Source organism: Oncorhynchus mykiss, chromosome 7, assembly GCF_057628025.1.
Source record: "Oncorhynchus mykiss isolate SJ-2025 chromosome 7, ASM5762802v1, whole genome shotgun sequence".
In the NCBI taxonomy this organism is placed as follows: domain Eukaryota; kingdom Metazoa; phylum Chordata; class Actinopteri; order Salmoniformes; family Salmonidae; genus Oncorhynchus; species Oncorhynchus mykiss.
In genome coordinates, this window is record NC_143028.1 from 38,186,413 (window position 1) to 38,202,003 (window position 15,591).

General features: G+C 45.9%; 1 protein-coding gene across 2 annotated transcripts in view; it reads right to left on the bottom strand.

Annotated features, from left to right (window-relative positions):
• Positions 1–15,591, bottom strand: part of kaznb (kazrin, periplakin interacting protein b) — a 164,208-nt gene that overhangs the window by 114,099 nt on the left and 34,518 nt on the right. The gene's annotated exons all lie outside the window — the stretch shown is intronic.

The following is a 15,591-nucleotide window of genomic DNA, read 5'->3' on the forward strand; positions in this document are numbered from 1 at the left end:
CTGCTAACCTACAAAGCATTACATGGGCTTGCTCCTACCTATCTCTCTGATTTGGTCCTGCCGTACATACCTACACGTACGCTACGGTCACAAGACGCAGGCCTCCTAATTGTCCCTAGAATTTCTAAGCAAACAGCTGGAGGCAGGGCTTTCTCCTATAGAGCTCAATTTTTATGGAACGGTCTGCCTACCCATGTCAGAGACGCAAACTCGGTCTCAACCTTTAAGTCTTTACTGAAGACTCATCTCTTCAGTGGGTCATATGATTGAGTGTAGTCTGGCCCAGGAGTGGGAAGGTGAACGGAAAGGCTCTGGAGCAACGAACTGCCCTTGCGGTCTCTGCCTGGCCGGTTTCCCTCTTTCCACTGGGATTCTCTGCCTCTAACCCTATTACAGGGGCTGAGTCACTGGCTTACTGGGGCTCTCTCATGCCGTCCCTGGAAGGGGTGCGTCACCTGAGTGGGTTGATTCACTGATGTGGTCATCCTGTCTGGGTTGGCGGCCCCCCTTGGGTTGTGCCATGGCGGAGATCTTTGTGGGCTATACTCAGCCTTGTCTCAGGATGGTAAGTTGGTGGTTGAAGATATCCCTCTAGTGGTGTGGGGGCTGTGCTTTGGCAAAGTGGGTTGGGTTATATCCTTCCTGTATGGCCCTGTCCGGGGGTGTCCTCGGATGGGGCCACAGTGTCTCCTGACCCCTCCTGTCTCAGCCTCCAGTATTTATGCTGCAGTAGTTTATGTGTCGGGGGGCTAGGGTCAGTTTGTTATATCTGGAGTACTTCTCCTGTCCTATTCGGTGTCCTGTGTGAATCTAAGTGTGCGTTCTCTAATTCTCTCCTTCTCTCTTTCTTTCTCTCTCTCGGAGGACCTGAGCCCTAGGACCATGCCCCAGGACTACCTGACATGATGACTCCTTGCTGTCCCCAGTCCACCTGGCCGTGCTGCTGCTCCAGTTTCAACTGTTCTGCCTTATTATTATTCGACCATGCTGGTCATTTATGAACATTTGAACATCTTGGCCATGTTCTGTTATAATCTCCACCCGGCACAGCCAGAAGAGGACTGGCCACCCCAAATAGCCTGGTTCCTCTCTAGGTTTCTTCCTAGGTTTTGGCCTTTCTAGGGAGTTTTTCCTAGCCACCGTGCTTCTACACCTGCATTGCTTGCTGTTTGGGGTTTTAGGCTGGGTTTCTGTACAGCACTTTGAGATATCAGCTGATGTACGAAGGGCTATATAAATACATTTGATTTGATTTCATTTATGTTGTGTGTCTGGTTTGTCTATTTCTATGTCTGGCCTGATATGGTTCTCAGAGGCAGGTGTTGGTCATTGTCTCTGATTGGGAACCATATTTAGGTAGCCTGGGTTTCACTGTGTTTGTGGGTGATTGTTCCTGTCTTTGTGTTTGCACCAGTTTAGGCTGTTTCGGTTTTCACATTACGTTTATTGTTTTGTATTGTTCGTGTTTATTCGTTATTAAACATGTATCAAGAATACCACGCTGCATTTTGGTCCGACTCTACTTCACCTACAGAAAGCCGTAACAGAATCACCCACCACAACAGGACCAAGCGGTGTGGTAACGGGCAACAGCAGCGAAAAGAGGAATGGACATGGGAGGACGTTTTGGACAGCAAGAGTATGGACTATACTACTTGGGAGGAGCCCGCCTGGGATTTGATGGAGCAGTGCACGGAAGGTTATCGGAGAATGGGTTTGGCGAAGCAAGCATGGCGGCGTGGACGGAAGCCCGAGAGTTAGCCCCAAAAATGTATTGGGGGGGGGGGGGGCTCACAGGGAGTATGGCTACGCCAGGTAGGAGACCTGCGCAAACTCCCTGTGCTTACCGGGGGGCTAGAGAGACCGGGCAGGCACCGTGTTATGCTGTGGTGCGCACGGTGTCTCCAGTGCGGGTGCATAGCCCGGTGTGGTACATTCCAGCTCCGTGTATCGGCCGGGCTAGAGTGGTCATCGAGCCAAGTGCCATGAAGCCGGCTCTACGCAGCTGGTCTCCAGTGCGTCTCCTTGGGCCGACTTACATGGCACAAGCCTTGCGCACGGTGACCCCGGTTCGCCTGCATAGCCCAGTGCGGGCTATTCCACCTCGCCGCACTGGCAGGGCGACCGGGACCATTCAACCGGGTAAGGTTGGGCAGGCTCGGTGCTCAAGAGCTCCAGTGCGCCTGCACGGTCCGGTCTACCCAGTACCACCTCCACCCATCAGCCCTCCGGTGGCAGCTCCCCGCACCAGGCTTCCTGTGCGTGTTCTCGGCCCAGTACCACCAGTGCCAGCACCACGCATCAGGCCTACAGTGCGCCTCGCCTGTCCAGCGCTGCCAGAGCCTTCCTCCTCTACAGCGCTGCCGGAGTCTACCGCCTGTTCAGCGCAGTCGGAGCCTTCCTCCTCTCCAGCGCTGCCGGAGTCTCCCGCCTGTTTAGCGCTGCCAGAGCCTTCCGCCTCTAACGGAGTCTCCCGCCTGTCCAGAGCTGCCAGTCTGCAAGGAGCTGCCAGTCTGCAAGGAGTTGCCAGTCTGCAAGGAGCTACCATTCTGCAAGGAGCTGTCAGTCTGAAAGAAGCCGCCAGAGCTACCAGTCTGCAAGAAGCCGCCAGAGCTGCCAGTCTGCAAGAAGCAGCCAGAGCCGCCAGTCTGCAAGAAGCAGCCAGAGCCGCCAGTCAGCATGGAGCAGCCAGAGCCGCCAGTCAGCATGGAGCAGCCAGAGCCGCCAGTCAGCATGGAGCAGCCAGAGCCGCCAGTCAGCATGGAGCAGCCAGAGCCGCCAGTCAGCATGGAGCAGCCAGAGCCGCCAGTCAGCATGGAGCAGCCAGTCAGCATGGAGCAGCCAGTCAGCATGGAGCAGCCAGTCAGCATGGAGCAGCCAGTCAGCATGGAGCAGGCAGAGCTGCCAGTCAGCCAGGATCTTCCAGATCCGCCAGTCATCCAGGATCCGCTATTCAGCCAGGATCCGCCATTCAGCCAGGATCTTCCAGATCCGCCAGTCAGCCAGGATCTGCCAGAACTGCCAGTCAGCCAGGATCTGCCAGAACAGTCAGCCAGGATCTGCCAGAACTGCCAGCCAGGATCTGCCAGAGCCAACTACCTGCCTGAGCTTCCTCTCAGTGCTGAGCTTCCTCTCAGTGCTGAGCTTCCTCTCAGTGCCGAGCTTCCTCTCAGTGCCGAGCTTCCTCTCAGTCCCGAGCTACCCCTCAGTTCCGAGCTACCCCTCAGTCCCGAGCTACCCCTCAGTCCCGAGCTGCCCCTCAGTCCCGAGCTGCCCCTCAGTCCAGTGGGGCCCTTGGTGAGGACTACTAGGCCAAGGTCGGCGGCGAGGGTCGCCTATCTAGGGACGCTAAGGATGTGGACTAAGACAATTATGGAGTGGGGTCCACGTCCAGCGCCAGAGCCGCCACCGCGGACAGATGCCCGCCCGCCCACCCACACCCTCCCCTATAGGTTTAGGTTGTGCGTTCGGAGTCTGCACCTTGGAGGTTCTGCACCTTGTCACGTTCTGACCATCGTTCGTGTGTGTTTTCCTTGTTTTAGTGTTGGTCAGGACGTGAGCTGGGTGGGCATTCTATGTTGTGTGTCTGGTTTGTCTATTTCTATGTCTGGCCTGTTATGGTTCTCAATCAGAGGCAGGTGTTAGTCATTGTCTCATGTCACATATCACTGTGTGTTTGTGGGTGATTGTTCCTGTCTTTGTACCAGTTTAGGCTGTTTCGGTTTTCACATTACATTTATTGTTTTTGTATTGTTCGTGTTTTTTTCGTCATTAAACATTAATCTAAATAACCACGCCGCATTTTGGTCCGCCTCTACTTCACAACAAGAGAACCGTTACAGTATGATTTGAGTTGTCTGAGATGCATCTGAGAGATATCGGAAAGCATCAAGCAAAAAACTAAAGACACAAACAAAAAGGTTACATGTGTAACCCTGGTCCCCCAAAATGTGATTTATTTGAATCAATATTTTACCGGTCGGTGCCAGGTTACCTTCAGACGAGTCTCGCGAATCTTGTGGGCGTCATGGAGAAACAGAGAACACGTTCATGTTCGTGAGATAGTTTCAAACCGCTCGGACCAGTGGTGGAAAAAGTACCCAATTATCATACTTGAGTAAAAGTAAAGATACCTTAATAGAAAATGACTCAAGCTAAAGTCACTCAGTAAAAAACTACTTGAGTAAAAGTCTAAAAGTATTTGGTTTAAAATATACTTAAGTATCAAAAGTACATGTAATTGCTAAAAATATACTTAAGTATCAAAAGTAAAAGTGTAAATCATTTCAAATTCCTTATATTAAGCAAACCAGACAGTACCATTTTCTTGTGTTTCAATTTACGGATCGCCAGAGTCACACTCCAACACTCATAACATAACTTACAAACTAAGCATTTGTGTTTGTGAGTCCACCAGATCAGAGGCAGTAGAGCTGACCAAGGATGTGCTCTTGATAAGTGAGTGAATTGGACCATTTTCATGTCCTGCTAAGCATTCAAAATGTAACGAGTACTTTTGGGTGTCAGGGAAAATGTATGTTTATTTTCTTTAGGAATGTCGTGAAGTAAAACTAAAAGTAGTCAAAAATATAAATAGTACAGTAAAGTACAGATACCCCCAAAAACGATTTCAGTAGTACTTTAAAGTATTTTTACTTGGGTACTTTCCACCACTGGCTCCGATGTTTTCTCATTGAATCACAGCCTACTTCGCCAAACGGGTGATGATTTAGCACACATCAATGCCTTTCTTTAAAATCAGTACACAAGTATATATTTTTAAACCTGCATATTTAGTTAATATTGCCTGCTAACATGAATTTCTTATAATTAGGGAAATTGTGTCACTTCTCTTGCATTCCGTGCAAGCAGTCAGGGTATATGCAGCAGTTTGGGCTGCCTGGCTCATTGCGAACTGTGTGAAGTCCATTTATTCCTATTCCAAAGACCGTAATGAATTTGATAGAATTGTACATAATAATGACATAAAATGACATTAAAGGTTGTACAATGTAACAGCAATATTTAGACTTAGGGATGCCACCAGTTAGATAAAATACGGAACGGTTCCGTATTTCACTGAAAGAATAAACGTTTTGTTTTTTCGAAATGATCGTTTCTGAATTAGACCGTATCATTGACCAAAGGCTCATATTTCTGTGTGTTATTATGTTATAATTAAATCTATGATTTGATAGAGCAGTCTGACTGAGCGATGGTAGCAGCAAGCAGGCTCGTAAGCATTCATTCAAACAGCACTTTCGTGCATTTGCCAGCAGCTCTTCGCTGTGCTTCAAGCATTGAGCTGTTTATGACTTCAAGCCTATCAACTCCCGAGATTAGGCTGTTGTAACCAATGTGAAATGGCAAGCTAGTAAGCGGGGTGCGCGCTAATAGCGTTTCAATCGGTGACGTCACTCGCTCAGACTTGGAGTAGTTGTTCCTCTTGCTCTGCAAGGGCCGCGTCTTTTGTGGAGCGATGGGTAACGATACTTCGAGGGTGGCTGTTGTCGATGTGTTTCTGGTTTGAGCACAGGTAGGGGCAAGGAGAGGAACGGAAGCTATACTGTTACACTGGCAATACTAAAGTGACTATAAGAGCATACAATAGTCAAAGCTATATGAAATATAAATGGTATAATAGAGAGAAATAGTCCTATATGGCCTATGATAGCTACAACCTAAAACTTCTTACCTGGGAATATTGAAGACTCATGTAAAAAGGAACCACCAGCTTTCATATGTTCTCATGTTCTGAGCTTTTTTACATGGCACATATTGCACTTTTACTTTCTTCTCCAACACTTTGTTTTTGCATTATTTAAACCAAATTGAACATGTTTTATTATTTATTTGAGGCCAAATTGATTTTATTGATGTATTACAGTGGGGAGAACAAGTATTTGACACATGGCCGATTTTGCAGGTTTTCCTACTTACAAAGCATGTAGAGGTCTGTAATTTTTATCATAGGTACACTTCAACTGTGAAAATCCAGAAAATCACATTGTATGATTTTTAAGTAATTAATTTGCATGTTATTGCATGCAATAAGTATTTGATCACCTACCAACCAGTAAGAATTCCGGCTCTCACAGACATGTTAGTTTTTCTTTAAGAAGCCCTCCTGTTCTCCAATCATTACCTGTATAAAAGACACCTGTCCACACACTCAATAAAACAGACTCCAACCTCTCCACAATGGCCAAGACCAGACAGCAGTGTAAGGACATCAGGGATAAAATTGTAGACCTGCACAAGGCTGGGATGAGCTACAGGACAATAGGCAAGCAGCTTGGTGAGAATGCAACAACTGTTGGCGCAATTATTCGAAAATTGAGGAAGTTCAAGATGACGGTCAATCACCCTCGGTCTGGGGCTCAATGCAAGATCTCAACTTGTGGGGCATCAATGATCATGAGGAAGGTGAGGGATCAGCCCAGAACTACACGGCAGGACCTGGTCAATGCCCTGAAGAGAGCTGGGACGACAGTCTCAAAGAAAACCTTTAGTAACACACTAAGCCGTCATGGATTAAAATCCTGCAGCGCACGCAAGGTCCCCCTGCTCCAGCCAGCGCATGTCCAGGCCCGTCTGAAGTTTGCCAATGACCATCTGGATGATCCAGAGGAGGAATGGGAGAAGGTCATGTGGTCTGATGAGACAAAAATAGAGAATTTGGACTAAACTCCACTCGCCGTGTTTGGAGGAAGAAGAAGGATGAATACAACCACAAGAACACCATCCCAACCGTGAAGCATGGAGGTGGAAACATCATTCTTTGGAGATGCTTTTCTGCAAAGGGGACAGGACGACTGCACCGTATTGAGGGGAGGATGGATGGGGCCATGTATCGCGAGATCTTGGCCAACAACCTCCTTCCCTCAGTAAGAACATCGTGGCTGGGTCTTCCAGCATGACAACGACCCGAAACACACAGCCAGGGCAACTAAGGAGTGGCTCCGTAAGAAGCATCTCAAGGTCCTGGAGTGGCCTAGCCAGTCTCCAGACCTGAACTCAATAGAACATCTTTGGAGGGAGCTGAAAGTCCGTATTGCCCAGTGACAGCCCCGAAACCTGAAGGATCTGGAGAAGGTCTGTATGGAGGAGTGGGCCAAAATCCCTGCTGCAGTGTGTGCAAACCTGGTCTAGAACTACAGGAAACGTATGATCTATACCAAATATTAAGTTCTGCTTTTCTGATGTATCAAATACTTATGTCATGCAATAAAATGCTAATTAATTACTTAAAAATCATACAATGTGATTTTATGGATTTTTGTTTTAGATTCCGTCTCTCACAGTTGAAGTGTACCTATGATAAAAATTACAGACCTCTACATGCTTTGTTAGTAGGAAAACCTGCAAAATCGGCAGTGTATCAAATACTTGTTCTCCCCACTGTATATGAAGATAAAAGAAGTGTTCATTCAGTATTGTTGTAATTGTCATTATTACAAATAAATAAAAGAAATTGGCCGATTAATCGGTATCAGCTTTTTTTTGGTCCTCCAATAATCGGTATCGGCGTTGAAAGATCATAATAGGTCGACCTCTACTTTTGACCATAATAAACTCAAAGATGAGAGCTGCTCCTACTTCTCTTCCTATCAAAGATAAAGAGACCATACTACTCCCACAGAGTGGCGCACAGTTTGTTTATCAGTGAGCTGAGCTGGTGGCCGGCCCAGGTGGAATAAACACTGTTTGTATGAACCTGTTATTAAAGCTGCTCTGTTATCAGTCCAGTCCACAGCAATCCTGCCAGGACAGCATCATTTCTCCCTTAAATATGTGCCTTCAGAATGAGGGGCCCTGGGCTAAACACCATCTCCGCCAGGCCTGCCTGCCTCCTCAAACCGATTGCTTCTGGCAGGGAATCAGATAGGAGGGGGAAGTCATTTAGCTCCCTGCACTTCTCTACAAGCACAGGATGGCAGGAAGCATTTCAATCTTAGAGTGAGGTCAAGGGGGGACCCCATACAGCTTTGATAACACAAATCCCAACTCTAATTCCACTCTCGCCCATTCCTACAGTATTATTCCACTTTCAATGAGGAGTGAATGCAGGCAGAGAGGGATTCAGAAGGTGAACACGCTCCTCAGGTTGAGATCACATACACTTTCCATGTAGAACCCTTTTTGGTTCCAGGTAGAACCCTATGTGGAAAGAGTTCTACCTGGAACCAAAAAGGGTTCTTCAACGGGTTCTTCTATGGGGAGCCTTTCAGGTTCTAAATTGCACCTTTTTTTCTAACACCATGCCCAAACCGGACACGTGCGCAAATGGATTTTGTCCCCTCACACCAAATGCGATCACAACACTTAGGTTGAAATATCAAAACAAACTCTGAACCAATTATATTAATTTGGGGACAGGTCAAAAGGCATTTAATATTTATGGCAATTTAGCTAGCTAGCTTGCAGTTGCTAGCTAATTTGTCCTATTTAGCTAGCTCGCTGTTGCTAGCTAATTTTTCCTGGGATATAAACGTTATAAACGAGTTGTTATTTTACCTGAAATGCACAAGGTCCTCTAATACGACAATTAATCCAAACATAAAACGGTCAACCAAATCATTTCTAGTCATTTCTCCTCCTTCCAGGCTTTTTCTTCTTTGGACTTTATATATGTTTATTGGCATCTAACTTTCATAATATGGTGTATTACCACAACTGACCGGCAGACCTCAATTCACCTTTCAATCACCCACGTAGGTATAACCAATGAGGAGATGGCACATGGGTATCTGCTTCTATAAACCAATGAGGAGATGGGAGAGGCAGGACTTGCACTGCTTTCAGCATCACAAATAGAACTGGCTTCTATTTTAGCGCTTGGCAATGCAGACGCTCGTTTGCGCGCGCGAGCAGTGTGGGTGCAATGATTGAATAACTCGCATGTGTACATTTATTTTGCAACGCTCACGCATGCGAGCGGTGCTGTGGTCAGCACGTAAGAGTGTAGAGGAGGATGGAGCAGGTGAGACAGCAAAGAAGGGAAAACTAAAGGGACGTCAGTCTCTTCATCTCACATCAAACTTCCATCCTTTTGGTCGTCTGTGCACAGCAGCTGATGTCTTGAGCCGCCAGGCCTCAAGAAGCAACACCACCAACAGCAGGAGAAGAAATCTCACAGACGAACAGATGCTAAATAATGAACTAATGGTATTGTTCATACATCTCTCCTCTCTGAATGAATCACAACAATGGCAAACTATACCAGAATCCCTTATGGTCTACAGTACCACTCAGAAGTGTGGACACACCTACCCATTCAAGGGTTTTTCTTTATTTTTACTTGATTTTTTATTTTTAACCAAAAAAAGTGTTATATTTTAGATTCTTCAAAGTAGCCACCTGTTGCCTTGATGACAGCTTTGCACACTCTTGGCATTCTCTCAACCAGCATCATTAGGTAGTCACTTGGAATGCATTTCAATTAACATGTGTGCCTTGTTGAAAGTTAATTTGTGGAATATCTTTCCTTCTTAATGTGTTTGAGCCAATCAGTTGTGTAGTAACAAGACCAAGTCCATATTATGGCAAGAACAGCTCAAATAAGCAAAGAGAAATGACAGTCCATCATTACTTTAAGACATGAAGGTCAGTCAATACAGAACATTTCAAGAACTTTGAAAGTTTCTTCAAGTGCAACAGTCGATGTTGAAATGTGTCTGTTAATTGAACTCTGTGACGCATTTATTTGAGCTGCAATCTGAGGTGCAGTTAACTCTAATGAACTTACCCCAGTAACTCTGGGTCTTCCTTTCCTGTGGCGGTCCTCATGAGAACCAGTTTCATCATAGCGCTTGATGGAGTTTGCGTTTGCACTTGAAGAAACTTTCAAAGTTCTTGAAATGTTCTGTATTGACTGACCTTCATGTCTTAAAGTAATGATGGACTGTCATTTCTCTTTGCTTATTTGAGCTGTTCTTGCCATAATATGGACTTGGTCTTATACCACCCCTACCTTGTCACAACACAACTGATTGGCTCAAACACATTAAGAAGGAAAGATATTCCACAAATGAACTTTTAACAAGGCACACATGTTAATTGAAATGCATTCCAAGTGACTACCTCATGAAGCTGGTTGAGAGAATGCCAAGAGTGTGCAAAGCTGTCATCAAGGCAACAGGGGGCTACTTTGAAGAATCTAAAATACAACACTTTTTTGGTTACTACATGATTCCACGTGTTATTTCATAGTTTTGATGTCTTCACTATCATATAACAATGTAGTAAAAATAAAGAAAAACCCTTGAATGGGTAGGTGTGTCCACACTTCTGAGTGGTACTGTAGACCATAAGGGATTCTGGTATAGTTTGCCATTGTTTTGATTCATTCAGAGAGGAGAGATGTATGAACAATACCATTAGTTCATTATTTAGCATCTGTTCGTCTGTGAGATTTCTTCTCCTGCTGTTGGTGGTGTTGCTTCTTGAAGCCTGGCGCCTCAAGACATCATCTGCTGTGCACAGACGACCAAAAGGATGGAAGTTTGATGTGAGACTATTATTCTGCACGGTAGAAAATAGTACAAATAAAGAAGAACCCTTGAATGTGTAGGTGTGTCCAAACTTTTGACTGGTACTGTATGCTGAACTCTGGTGTTGGCAGCATCAGCTTCTCTCTCTCTCTCTGAGGACATTCTGCAGCCATCTCCATGCCTCCCCTCAGAGCTCTCTCAGAGTTTCCAATGCGAGACGAGTGAACGTATTCCCTTCAACCAGACACAAACAAGACCACAACAAGGGCCCCAAACAGCACAAACACTCTCCCTGTCAGTCAGGAGCAGATGGGCGGGGAGGAAGAGACCTTTTATATCATCAACACTCTCTCTGAAATTGAGGTGAGCACCTTTGGTCTGCAGAAAGAGTGAGTGTAGTGATCCGGATCACCTTTGTGACAGCACTCTCCGTATCTATGGCAACGTGCACACAAGTGATGCTCCAGTTTAAACTGCTTCAACAGGCAGCTTTGGTAAGGGCTTCTTTCACCATCACAAAATCCCTACATGTAAAGCAAAGGCTTGATCTACTGAGCAATGTGCCCTCAATGTACAGGGGTTATTGGACGTATGATCAGAGATGATATTCTACTGTATTCAAGGGACTTGGGGGACAATGCAAAGAATCACTTACATCTGCGTATCATACCATTGAAAGGCGGTAATATCCTCAGTGTGATAAAGCAAGTGAAGTATCCAACTGCAGTGCTATTCTGTCCTCCTCCAGGCATAGGAGCCTTGGATATGACAGGTATTTAATTTAAGCAGATTCTCCACAGTTGGATGGATCCAAAACAGATGTAAAATAACGAATGTATCATAGTGGTTTAAAATGCCTAGATCGGTTTGAAAGGGCATATCAGCTCAAACCGCACAGCTAGAAAATTAACAACCTCCTCTCTTTGAAGTCCAGACCACACCAGTCAATCAAATGAAGAAACCTTGGTTCAGGAAATGATCTCACACCGCCACACGATGAATCAGGTATCAGAGAAAGTAATGACGGCCAGTCAAATGAGACGAAAGACATTGTCGTTTGCGGAGATAAGATCTGTGTTCTCCTCTGACAAAACAATGTCATTTCATTTTTTTAACCTCGGCAGTAAAGGGTTCACACTTGAAACGAAGGCCGACAAATCTCATACACACCATCCATGGCCTGCAAGGCTCTAAGTCGTAGAACACAAGTAATGATGAGATGCTAGCTAGGAGTTATGGATCAATATTTAAGATGGGGCAGCAAATCAACACTCGCCTGGGTCGTTCTTTGTGTGTCTGTTGATCAGTTTATTAGTGCAATATGTGAAGGGCCTGATCCCCCTCTCAGACCCAGACACACACCTCAGCTGAAGGAGTTGCACAAAGGGCTGAGGGCTGGAATCCAAACCCTGCTGGATCAATACCCCAGCCTCCCAATTCATTTTCTCACAGGCCATTGGCTCACATCCCTCCTTTAACTCTTGATTGGTCAATAAATAATTGAAAATGGTGACAGTGCCAAAAACTCTATAATTGTGCATCAAATTGGCGCCTTACCCATCTGTCTAATCAAAACATGTTTTGTAGCAGCCATAACATATTTCACTGTAGTTGTAAATCGACACACTCCACCATATTTACTCAATTCTTCCTAAAATGTTGTAATTGACTAGAATGTTTTTGATGTGCATTGCTCATAATCAGACTCCTGTGAACTGACCGTAAGTGGCTGAAGGTGATGGCTAGGATTAATAGCACTTCTAATCATACTACTGCTGCCTCCTGCTCCGGCTGCCTTTTCGCCTCAGTGTTCGTCCAGTATGGAATTTCTAGGCTCTCTGTTTTTGCTTCCACTACAGACTCCGTTCATTGCCAAACAGCCAGACCCTGACCCTGAACGTCCGAGTAGTGGAAGAGAGGGGAGATTAAGGATGTGCAAGGTCTGCAGAACAACCCACCCATAACGCCAGCCCACTGTCCGATCAATACTGTAATCACTTCCTGGTCTCCCATCTAACAGCCTGCCTATAGTGGGCTATCTATTATTCTGTAAAATGGCTCAAAGCCTTTAGCTAATACACAAGGAAAGCTCTCCTGCTTGGACAGAGTGACCATGACACCCAAACTGACAGTGAATGGTGTATGAGTGCCAGGACTGCTCTTTTTGGGGTCTCTAACCAGTCCCAGTTCGGCTTTGTATTTAGTCTGCATCGACTCAGTATTGCAGCAGTTTGAAGTACTGCTCCTGAGCTTGGGTATTGTTTACGGGTACAGTATTTTGACATTCTGAGCAAGTGCTAAGTGGTTGAGCAGTGAGTTCTCTTTCCACCATCATCAGATCAGAACAGCAACCTATGGAAAACCCACTGACACCTCCACCAAAGTAACGTAACGCTCCGCTACGTCAAGTCAGTCGCCACACCCACAGAAAGGCTTTGGATTAGTCACCCAGCCACAGCACAGCACATAAATAATGCATCCGTGCAAAATGATTAATGAGGCAATCAATTATGTGACAGCATCCAAAGAGAAACTATTTCAATCCCTTCTCCACAAATAAATCTGCCTTTTAGTGGACTTTGCCTTGAGAAATTAACAGTTAAAAACGGATACGATTGTTTTTTTGTTTAATTTACTTGCAGTCAAACCAAATATTTGATCAAAAAAATATTTGATTCAATTTCCAAAGTCAATATTTCTTATTTCACATCATTCGCTTGTGACTAATTCTGTTCTTTAGCACTTTGTGAATCCCAACAAGATGGAGTAAACAGATGTGATCATTATGACACAGTGTTTAATGAGAAACATGAATACTTTTGGTGACAGATCTCCTCCTTCAGCAGCCCTATGCCTGGCGCTCACGTTCCTCAACCACAAGTAGCACTAATTAGAGTTAGCGATCTAATGACCCACAACATGATGGGTGATGAAGTGAGAGCAGGCACAGGGCTGTGCCGGGCTGGTGACAGCGGGTGATGATGTCAGAGCAGGCTGGAGGGCGGCGAGGCGAGGGTGTGTCGGCTCTTTAAGGTTATGCGGGGCACCAGAACAGCCCAGTCTGGCTCTGCCACATAACCAATTAGACTGAGAGGGGCAGCTGTAGCCCTGCTGTCAGCTAGATGAACTCTGGTTCAGACTTACCCCGAGATTGACGGCTAACACGGATGGAGAGAGAGAGAAGGGGGGGGGTGATTTCACATTTTTGCCTGCTGCTGCTCTACCCTCAATGAATGCAAAACACTTTGGGTAGACAGGCTGGAAGACAGGCTGGGAGGCAGGCTGGCAGGCACTGCTCCTGTGTAGGTAAATTGAGAATAGTCTCTTGACTTTTCTCACATCCCATTTTGCGAGGTTCCGTGGGTAGAGTCAAACACTACGGACATGAGGATGTAATCACGGTGATCATGACTGATCAAACAGAGCATTGGGCTGCACAGTTCAGAAAGGTCCCAGTGTGCCCGGAGGAGAGGAGAACGTAACAGAGAGACACTGTGCTGCCCAGACTGATGCGTAAGCCTGCCTACCATTCCAAAATTAAGGGAAGGTCCTGTAGAGGACGCAGAGCTCGTCGCCATGGCAACAGGCAGCTGTCAGTCAAACAGGGGCAGCCTCTACTATAGCTACTCTTACTGTGTCTCTACAACTGACAGGGCAGAAGAGGGCGTCATGGACGGGCTCAGGGGACAGGATGGGCCTCATGGGGGGGGGGGGGAAACGGGTGCAAGTTAAGATAGTGGGTCTTACGGGACACAAAGCCAGGGCAACAGGTAGACAATTAGTCAACTTGACTGCTACAAGACGCTTCACTTAACATTGAACTGCTACTAACTTCTCACCCAGATAATCAGCAGTCCATTCGTGGCAGAAGGCCCCTGCTCATCCATCACCCGTACAGTTTTATATCGTTGAGCTGCAGAGAAACTGACTGCGGGCTAGCAATCTTTCACCCCGGCTTGCATACGATTGGGCCGAGGAGAAGGCGATGGCCTTTTGCTGAATTACATTCTCTTTAATCAATGACAGCGCAGCGTCTCAGACAAATATCTCGGGGAGAATGGCGAGGGGACTCTATATTCATCATGTAAGTGTGTGATGTGACTAAAGGATGAGCCAAATCCATCACTGTGTCAAGTCCCGGCGCACATCTAGCAAAACAAGAACAGAAAAGGAACGAGAAGATTCAGGGGTAAGACCAACTGTAAAGAGGAATTATCAAAACGAACCAAGGCAAACCAGAGGACACACGTGGATTGTTGTATTACTTCTTTCTGTAGACATTCCTCACATACTATACATACAGAGTCCCTTCTGATGTAGGAAGGAGATCCTTATGTTCTGTAACTGTTTAGAAAAGGCAATGGAAAGCATTGTGATTGAAGCAAGCATTTTCCATACATCTTGAAGACGGAGAGAGAAACAATACAATGCTTTAGCTCATGGCCAGACTCCCCTGTACAACAACAATGAAGATAGGCAGCGTATTGCCAGATTGTAGACAATTTCCAACATGGATGTGCACTGTTGGTACTTGGGTCGGCATGATATTGGGGCCTTGGTTTATGCGTACTGTAATCCGTGATCCGGTCCGAGTCACATTATGTCCATATCTGCAGTGCTGATGCTGTCATAAGCGGGGGTTGGGGCTAATGATTTCGAAAAGCTCACTTGAATTGAGAGCTTAAAAAGACTGAGAGCCCATTACATTATTTATGCTCCTCTTTGAACGAGGTGACATTCAATTATTCAAACATCGACATTTGGGGACGATTCCGTTTTGTTTGACTTTTGTCTCTCCCAGGTCCTGCATAGAGTTAGCTCGCTCATAGCTGCCCTGTCGGTGACCGTTCCCTGGGAGAAGCTATATCCTCTCCAGAAAAGAAAAAAAAAAACACAAAGGTGAAAGATTTGAACAAACACCCTAGGACTACATGAGAACTACCTGCAAATGTCATCATAACAGTCTGTAACGAAAAGGATGGAGCAGAAGTCAACTGATGTAACAGAGCACATTAACTCTCTCAAGTCCTCGCTTAGTTTGCTGGGAAGGAAATAGTCCGGCATAGTATCAGTTGAAATCCATTTTTTTATTCATGAA